Here is a 9411-nt window from a genome sequence, read left to right as displayed (position 1 = left end):
CTTGGAAAACAGTCACTTCTCATTGACTTCGGATCAAAATTTAGAACTCCCAGCTCCTTCCCTGGCACCATGACTGCCAACCTGCTGCCATGTTCTCTGATACACTATTAGTGGACTAAACCTCTAAATATTTTAGCTAGCTCCAAATAAATATTTGCCTTTAAGATGCCTTTGATTCAAGGTATATTCAGATATATAATTGTATAAATATTATTGTGATGCTTGGTGAGATAACATTTTTGCATTCTCAGCCCTTGGGAGGCTGAGGCGTGAAGATCCTGAGTTTGAAGCTTTTCTGAACTGAAAGGTACAAACATGCCTCCCAAGCATCGATAAATAAAAAAAAAAAAAAATTCATTGCTACAAAACATCTTTCTTTCTTTTTTTTTTTTTTTTTTTTTTTTTGGTGTGGACAGCGGCTGCTCTCAAGGCTCTTTATTGGTGTTTTAGAAAAAAGGCCTCTACCGTCAAGGTGAAAACTGGACAGGCAGAAGCAGCACTCTGAGGCTCAATACCAATAAACTTTCTTGAATCTTCGAGTCTCCTGGATCCCCATGGCCTCCATCACATCTTCTTCTAATGTCTTTAGTCGGGGCACATAAGTTCTTTCAAGAGCATCTTCCACTGATGTGTCCTTGGGGCCATCAGTCCATGTTTCAGGGACAATGCCATCTGCTCTAGGAAATTCAGGTTTGGCGATAATTCTCCCAGATCTTGTAGAGACTCGAACACGTTCTCCTGCCTCAGTAAATCTCCACTGGATCTCAGTGGGTTTCCTGTCCACAGGATCCACTAGCTTGACCTGGTGATGAAGCAAGGGAGCTTCACTAGCGATCATGGTCCCTCGGTGGTCCTTGGTTCTGCCAATGTAGCGGTAATGCGTGTTCAACCCCTCCAGGACAACCCAGTTTCGCTGCCGAACAACTTGGACTACTTTGCCTTGCTTCCCAGCATCCTTGCCTTCTAAGATTTCTACCATGTCTCCACAGAATAGGTGCCAGTCTTCATCAGAGATGGGCTCTACCACTACTGGGCGCCGCCTGCTCCATGGAGGATTCTTCCTTTTGTCTGCTATGGAACCTGGACGGCTCATTCCATAGCGGTAGAAGGGGGAGAGAGTGGCTTTGGATGCCAAGGCCAGCAGGGCTGAGAGCCGCATAGCTAGATTCGAGAAATCTCACCAGGGAAACACTCAAAAACTTTGCCAGCTCCCCGCAACTTACATCTTTCTAATTGATCCAGGACACCCAGAGCTTTGAACTCAGAGCTTAGGTTTTGTTTCTGTTTCGGAAACTACTATATAGATGTTGAATTCAGTGTTTTAAAAGGAGATTTTTGAGTTGAGACTTGGTATTTTAATTTTCAGTGTTAGAGATTGGACCCAGGATCTTTTTCTTGCTAGGCAAGAACTGGTTTAGTAAGTCATGTCTCCAGATACTCAAATAAAACTTTACAAAAAACCTTTTGTTTCTATGCCTTTTATTGTTCTCTCAAATACCTCCTCTAGTCCATCAAATCCTTGCTCTGAGTGTAGAAATCAAACCACCTTAGCATTACCTTAGAGCAGAGGGATGTCTTTCTTAGCCATCAGTATTAGGATTCCAAAAGTGTGATTTTTTCTCCCTGAGTTCATTGTTTTACCTTTCTTGCTCCTAAAACTCGGGGAAATAGCAGGGTAATTGTTGTCATTGACATCTTTCTGATAGATGTCTTCCTGGATTGTTTTAACAGTTAGATAAGGTTAAAGGCACAATTTATCAATCTAAGCACTCGTTTTATAAATCTTGCTTTTATTATTTCAGTTACTGAAGACAAATTTCTGTAAATCTACATTACTGGCTAAAATAGAAATTGTCCATTGACTTTCTATTAACATAGTAGCTAGTTAGTAAGAAATTTTTATGGAGCAAGAAAATTTTATTTTGATTTTTAAGTATTTTTATGTGTAGGTGTTTTGCCTTCATATAAGTTTTTGTATCCGATGTGTGCAATTCCCTTGGAATATAGAAGAAGGTCCAGAATTTCCTGGATCTGGATATATAAACTGTTGTGAGCTGTCACAATGATGCTAGGAATCAATCCTAGGTTGCTTGGAAGATTAGTTAAGGCTCTTAAATAATCTATCTCTCTAGCTGAAATACTGTTTCTTTTCTTTCTGGCTTGTCAATAAGCAAACAGTCTGAAACTTTGTGAATACAATTGAATTTACAGCTCAAAAGTTGTACTTCATAAATGATGAAATACAAGTCTTTTAACACAATCACAGATTTCTATTAATATTGTATTTTTTCATGAAGGGCCTAATGTCACTACTTTGAATGCTTCTGCAATCTAATTATCCATCTTTTTACCTGTCTAGATGAAAATGTCAGCCTTATAAAGGCTGGTGGCCATCATTATTAATCTTTGCTAAACCTCCTACTTATTGACTAAAGAGTCAAAGAATCATGTCACAATCTCATGCTCTATTGACTGGGGGATTAGAGGTCAGATCAGAAGGAGAAAGTGATGTACTAGCATGAAGCAAAAGATGTAGAGAATAAGCTGTCACTCAGGGGATCTCAGGGAGCAGCCTCTGTCATTTCAGAAGGTCACAGCAAATGGACTAACTCACAGCATGGGCTTGCCTTCAAAGGGTAACAGTGTGCTTTACATAAAACGTGGGCTGTGTCTCACCTCCATGTCTGTTCAACTGCTCACAGTTTGAATTTGCCTTTTCATTACTCTCTCCCCCAGATAGTTTTCCTCCTCAGATTTACACTGTATATTAATCACAAAGTAATCTTTTGGAAGATATGTCATTATCAGTGTTGGAGTAGTAATGAAATTCTCTGCAGTGTTCTCATGTATCTATTCACTGGAACTCAAATTGCTATGTCAACAAGCAAGGCCTTTATGACAGAGTAGTCATCAGCTCCTCAATATCCATCCTATCAACATTCCCCTGATGCCTTTTGCCTTTTCCAACCTGAGATATAATTTTTAAAGTTTACATAGCTCCTCATGTGTAGTGTATCTTCTAAAATCAGTCACTGTAGTCTCTATGCGATGTAATATCTTCTATGATGCTTTTATGATTCTAATATCCTGGAAAGACTCAGACTTGATGACCCCTTAAGTCTCTCTGCTGCATCTGTGATGTAGTCTCTGTCACAAGGTGTCTAAACCCATTGTGTGTGAATGTGCTGACACCTTTTCAGAGTCTTTCTGCAAAGAGTTTGAGACAGTTAATCCTAGGCCCTGAAGAGTGATTAATCATTTGAAAAATGAACAAAACATGTAGAGTTCAAGAAATCAAGAGAAGACAGAAAGGGTAAAGAAAACCATAACAGGCATATACAGAACCCCTTAAGAGGACACTAGCCATGGGAAGAATAAGAGTGCATCTACCTTTGATACTTCCTCCCTGAGCCAACCTAGAATCTTCCAGCAATGCCAGAGACCACTGACACTGGAACAGTTATTGGAGCAAGCCAATGAGAAAAAGATGGTCATATCTGGCTACTTGGGAATCAATGAGATGTTGGGAGTGGGTGTAAAGCCTTGGCCAGATCCTGCAAAATGAGTCTGTTTTTGCCACTTGCCAGACTTCCAGGGTCTCTGTTAGTGACTCTGTGCCTCCTTAAGCCAAATCCCAAGGGTCTTGGTTGGGGTCACAAGCAATATCTGGTGCTCATCGTGAGGCTATCTACCCATATTGAAATGAGCATTGAGCTTGCTTGGGTCAAGGCTAATGTTTTGATTGCAGTCATCATCTTTAAATTCCTCTGACTGAGTCCTTTTTTCCTTACCACAACAAGGTCTAGTGTTCTCTTTTTTAGTGTTCTCTTTTAGCATTTTTTTTCTGAAGTTGGTCCCTTCACGATCTATGTCCTTTGCCTTCTTATTATTCCTTTGTGTCTTTGTCCAAATAGGGTGCTACAGTCAGTTTTACTTTCGGTTTACCTGGTATCTCTACATAAAGACTGACTATCAAGGAGACAAAACCAAGGACTAGCCATTCAGAGCAGCCTTTCTCAGCTGGAGACACCCTGTAGGCATATGGCTGTGTCCTAGCAAACCACCAAAAAGTCTCACACTAAGCAAAGGCACACATTCTTTCTTCCTCGTGTTTTCCCTTTCTTGTTAATTTACCCCTGTGTCTCTTCTTGCAATGGGTAGCCTCCCCTCCGACTGCAATGATCCCCAAATATGAGCCCTTAAGTTCTGTCTTGTTCCTAGGGACATGAAAGTCAAGTCCTCAACAAACTTTCTGGACTGTGACAGCAGTTCTAGTTCCATTGATCTCTCCTGAGAACAGTAGGATCCTAATTTATGGATAAGTATTTTGTTTCTGGTGAATTCAGGGACAGTGCACCAACACCTCGCTTGCTTTGCTTCTTCTTGTCATTATTGATAATATAAACCCTTTCTTGTAGGAAGTTCTTGCCTCCTACAACAAACATAGTCGGAAACAAGCAAGTGTGAACCTGTGTATAACTTCCCCTTCTCTGGCCCTCTCAATTGCGACAGACTCCTTGGATGAGGTAGAGGAGCAGGGACCAGCAGCACAACCACTTCACCTTTCATAGGTACACAATCTGCCGACTGTAAGCCCCCCCCCCCCACAGCACCCATGATGTGAACTTTGTGCCATGGATGCTACTGCCACCTCTCCCACATGTTCAGCCTCCTGAGGTTGGGGTCCTACAGCCCACACTGCAGTGCAGATGTCTCCCTTGGCCCATAGGGCCTAGTGCCACAAAGCTTATCCTGTCAAATTAAGCTCTAATGTGGCCAACTGTCCATGGGTCTCTATACCCCTGGCTGACCTTGCTTTAATTAGAAAGACTGCCAATTAGTTGGGAACTGACTTTTGATATATTGAACAGGTCTTAAGACAGAGGGTCATGTACTTACAAACCTATTATGACTGGTACAATCATCTTAAAAAAGCCCACTGTGCTTTTCAATTGGTGGTCAGTATATCAAGACTGGGCAGAGAGTTACACAAGCTTAAATACTGAATATAACCTTAACATCACCCTAGACATGCTGACTGGCCACAAATACATTAACCCAGTTACTCAAGCGACTATTGGCTAACATGCCTATTTAAACCAGGTTGCCAATCTCTCTTTCAAGTCCCTTAAGGCCTGAACTCCCAGAGATCCCTTTGTCTACTTCGATAACCTTGTACAACAATCAGGTGAGTCCTTTATGGACTTTCTCACCAGGGTTACTGAGGCAGTGAAGAGAGAAGGATCAATTCGGGATCCATTCATGATAAGCTTGTTAATAATTGGCTTGGGCGGGTCTTAATGCTCCAACCCACAGTACAGTGGCACCAGTTCATAATGATGAATTTCATTATGAACTTTATAATTGGATAGTGGATAGTAGAGGAGTTGACTTCAGGACAGGACATATAGCGGCTCTGACTGCCTCTCTTAATGTCATGTTGTCTGACAGGCAAAGATCCAACAAAAGACTCTCATATGGAGGCCTGCCTGATCCTTCTTGCTGAAGTTGAAGAAAGGCAGAACATCTTCATAGGGATTTCCCTAATGTTAGGCCAAGAACAATGGGCCCTCCTGTAATTAAGGATTTTACTGGGCATGAGAATGCAGGTCTTAGAACTAGGATGAACTAGCATAAACTCGAGATGATATAAACTCAGAAATGGGCACCCTTCAACTCCATCAACAAGAGAGGTCTGCTCCAAGTCTATTGTATAATGGACTCTCCTCAGGTTTGACACTTATTGATGATGACTGTACATCTAGATGGGATTCCTGTTAAAGGACTGGGAGATATAGGTGTGAATGTTACCATTATCACTGAAAATGAGGCCTTAAAGTTCCTTCACTTGAAGTTCAAACCAGTCCCACCATAATAGGCTCTGGAGGCTAGTGAACCACCATAATGGCATGGTGCCCATTGCATTGGAGGAATTTAGTTGGCAACCAGGGCTCTTTCATACCCATTGTCACCAATGTCACTCACACACTTTCAGGCAGGCACACATTAGAGGACATGAGCGTAGTCCTTACAACAAACAATAGGGCTTTCTTTGATGACATCATGGAACATGAACAACTGAGCCTAATAGGCCATCTGCAGCATCATCCACAATTCTAAGGGCTGCTGCCCATGCAGGAACTCTTTCTATCATGGTATCTGATCCCATACTGCTAGCCTGGCTGTCAGATGCCAATATCTGAGTGTCTCAGTGCTCAATCATTGAACTGAAATTATCCTCACTCAAATAATTGTTTGAGGAAGAAGAACTTAAACTGCTTAATTTAGAACACTCAACCCTCAACCAGGGTTCTTCTTTGTTATAAAAAAGAAGTCAGGAATATATAGATTCTTATAAGATGTGAGAGCTATCAATGAACAGATGGAATAAAGGGGAAGAACTAAGGTGAGATTGCATCATCCTAGTACCCTCCCACCCTACTATCACATACTAGTGATGGATATTAAGGACTATTTTTTCCAAATATCCTAGGCACTACATGACAGATGCCACTTTGCCATTACAAGATAGGAACATAATATGTAAAATCCAGTGAAGATATATCAATGGGCAGTCCTCCCACAGGGTAGGAAAAATAGTCTCACCATCTGCCAGCTTTATGTGGCTCAGGCAATATGGGCAGTCCCTAAAGATATTTTGGTCATCCACTATGTGGATGACATTATGTTGACACATCGTGATTCAGATCCACTTTTACAAGGAGTTACCACACAGCATCTAAAAGAATTAGAAAAGCTTAATATGTGAGCTGCTCCCCCCGAATTCAGTCAGTCACCCCATATGTCTTTCTGGGTTTAGCTATTTTTGAGCAGATTAGACCCCCTGACCTTTTCTATTTCTCTGAAAAAGACCTACTCCCTCTTGGAGCTTCTACAATTGTATGGAACTTTTAACTCTTTGAAGCCATTTCTCTCATTCCCAGACCAAGAAATTAGAAATCTGTTCTCCCTATTGGAGGGCCCTGATAGACCTTCTACTAAGATCACCCCTACCCAGGATGCTAAAAGACTTCTGCAGAAGATAATGACCTGATTGTCTGACACAAACCTTAATAGACATAACCTCTTGAGGCCTTTCTTGACAATAATTATGTGGACCGTGGAGAGGGGTCCTAGGGAACCTTTGGAAAAGTGACCCCCTCATGTGGCTGCACCAAGCTCACTCAGTTCTAATAAGGTAACCTCCAAATATGAAATCACCTTTCAAACTCGCTCTTAAGGTGAGAACTTGGCAAGAAGAATTTTCAATAATGAACCTGATAAGTTAATACTGTTCTTTTCTCTTAAGCATTCTAAATCTTTATGGGTCGATTCCCTTAGTTTGCAAGAAATGATATCATGTTTCTCAGGTGCTCTTGATAACTGCCCATCCTGAGATAATGTACCTTGATTCACTTCACGATTTACGTATTAAAATTAAGCTCTATAGCCTACCCAGCTCTTGCCCAGTCCCTAAGACCCTCATGCCCTTCTCAGATGTCATCAAAGATATAGGAATTTATTCAGGAGGATAGGCTTGAAGGTTGTTACTCACAATCTTCTGAACCCTGGATCAGTCCAATTAGGCAGTTGTTGGGGTTCTTGAGAATCTTTGCTCTCTGTCAGACTGAGACTGTCAAAATATTTTTGGACAGCCAACAAGGTGGGTAGAGCTTGGCCCACAGAAATTCAAGAGGCCTCTGCTCAGACTACCTGCTTATATACCCTGATATGCCAAGAGTGGTTGACCTTTGAAGGCTAATAATAGTGATGGGTAAGAACTTGCTTGGCAGGTTATCCTGAGATGGCCAATGTCTTCTATTCTGAAGACTGCCTGAGGTAGGGGTCAACAAACCTGAGCAAAGAACTCTGACTCCCACTTGGCTATCAAAAACAAAACAAAAGGGTGGAAACGTAGGAGGAAATTAGCCAAGCAGGTTCAGCCTCAATGCTGGCATATGTGCAGCTGATATTTCATACCTGAGCCAACCTAGAATTTCCCAGCACAGTTAGAGACCACTGATGCTGGATTAGGCAACTAATCAAGCCATAGAGAAAAATGCAGTCACATCTGGATACTTGAGAGCCCATGAGATGGTGGGAAGGGGCAATAAAGGTTTGCCCAGTTCTTTCAATAAATGAGTGAGCTTTTGCCAATTGTCCAACTTCTGGAGCCTGTGTCATTGACTCTGTGCCTTCTTACCCTCACCCCTGTCCCCAAGGGTCTTAGACCTTGGTTAGGGTCACAAGTAACGTAATAAGTTTAAGTATATAGATCAAATGAAGAAAACATTAAATACAAAAACTAAAGAACTTTTGTATTAAACAGTGTGTGTAGAGTGAGTAAAATGTAGCAGGTTTTTTGATAGACTACTTGTTTAAATACAAATGTTTTAGAGTATGATTATTAAGCATTATGTTTTAAATTTCTGAATAGAGTCCCTTTAAATACACTTGAATGTAACATGAGATACAGAGATTTTTTTCCCCCTGTTTTGTTGAAATCAACGCATATATTTTAGGTCAATTTTCTGAACTCATTGTCAGCTAGTTAATTCTATCCATCTATTTATGTGGAAATCTGTCTAGTAAGAAGATGAATATGAAATTCAAAGTAATTAAGAAGTATTGCACAGAGCTTCAACATCAAGTTGTTAGAAATGTTTATTTTTTATGTTTGAATAGTTTTGCATTGGCTATACATTCAAAATGTTCTTTATTCTTTAGTTGGATAAATTTAGATTTTATTTTATATCTTGACTATAATATATATGTTACTGAAGTCACAGATAGAATGATTTCTCTTCAATGTATTGATTTCATTTCCATTTTACATATACAAATTACTGGCATGGTTGGATCTTACTACATTTCTACTTTGTAATATTTATTTAATTTTTATCCTAGTGTGAGGTGGCACTCACTTTTCCATGCCCATAGAGATAAATTAATGCTGTGTATTTACTCATATACTTATTGCCTATTTGAATTTATGTTTAGCAAAAACGTATATATTAGTTATATTATTTGTAAAAATGGTTCTCCCTAAGTATACCTATCTTGCCTGGAAGGTGCCATGTTGACTAGATTTTCTTTTCTTATTTCTTTTCCTCTGATTTGGGTCACATGTGTTCTTGCAATAATTATTATATTTTATTAGGTATTTTCTTTATTTACATTTCATATGTTATCTCCTTTCCAGGTCTTCCCTCCAGTAACCCCCTAGCACATACCCCCACTCCCTGGCTTTATGATAGTACTCCCCGAACAACCCACCCACTCCCATCTTTGCACACTGGCATTCCCCTACACTGGGGCATCAAACACCCTCAGACTCAAGGGTTGCTCCTCCAACTGATGTACAACAAGGTCATCCTCTGCCACATATGCAGCCTGAGCCATGTGTTCCTC

General features: G+C 40.5%; 1 pseudogene; it reads right to left on the bottom strand.

Moving 5' to 3' along the window:
• Positions 1-420: 420 nt before the first annotated feature.
• On the bottom strand, positions 421-1215 carry LOC147004268 (large ribosomal subunit protein uL24m pseudogene; annotated as a pseudogene).
• Between the last annotated feature and the right edge of the window lie 8196 nt (positions 1216-9411).

This window comes from Mus caroli, unplaced genomic scaffold (genome assembly GCF_978045245.1).
Source record: "Mus caroli unplaced genomic scaffold, Mus_caroli_1 scaffold_6, whole genome shotgun sequence".
Classification (NCBI taxonomy): domain Eukaryota; kingdom Metazoa; phylum Chordata; class Mammalia; order Rodentia; family Muridae; genus Mus; species Mus caroli.
The sequence above is the reverse complement of the archived record's forward strand: the minus strand, read 5'-3'. Positions and strand labels throughout refer to the sequence as shown.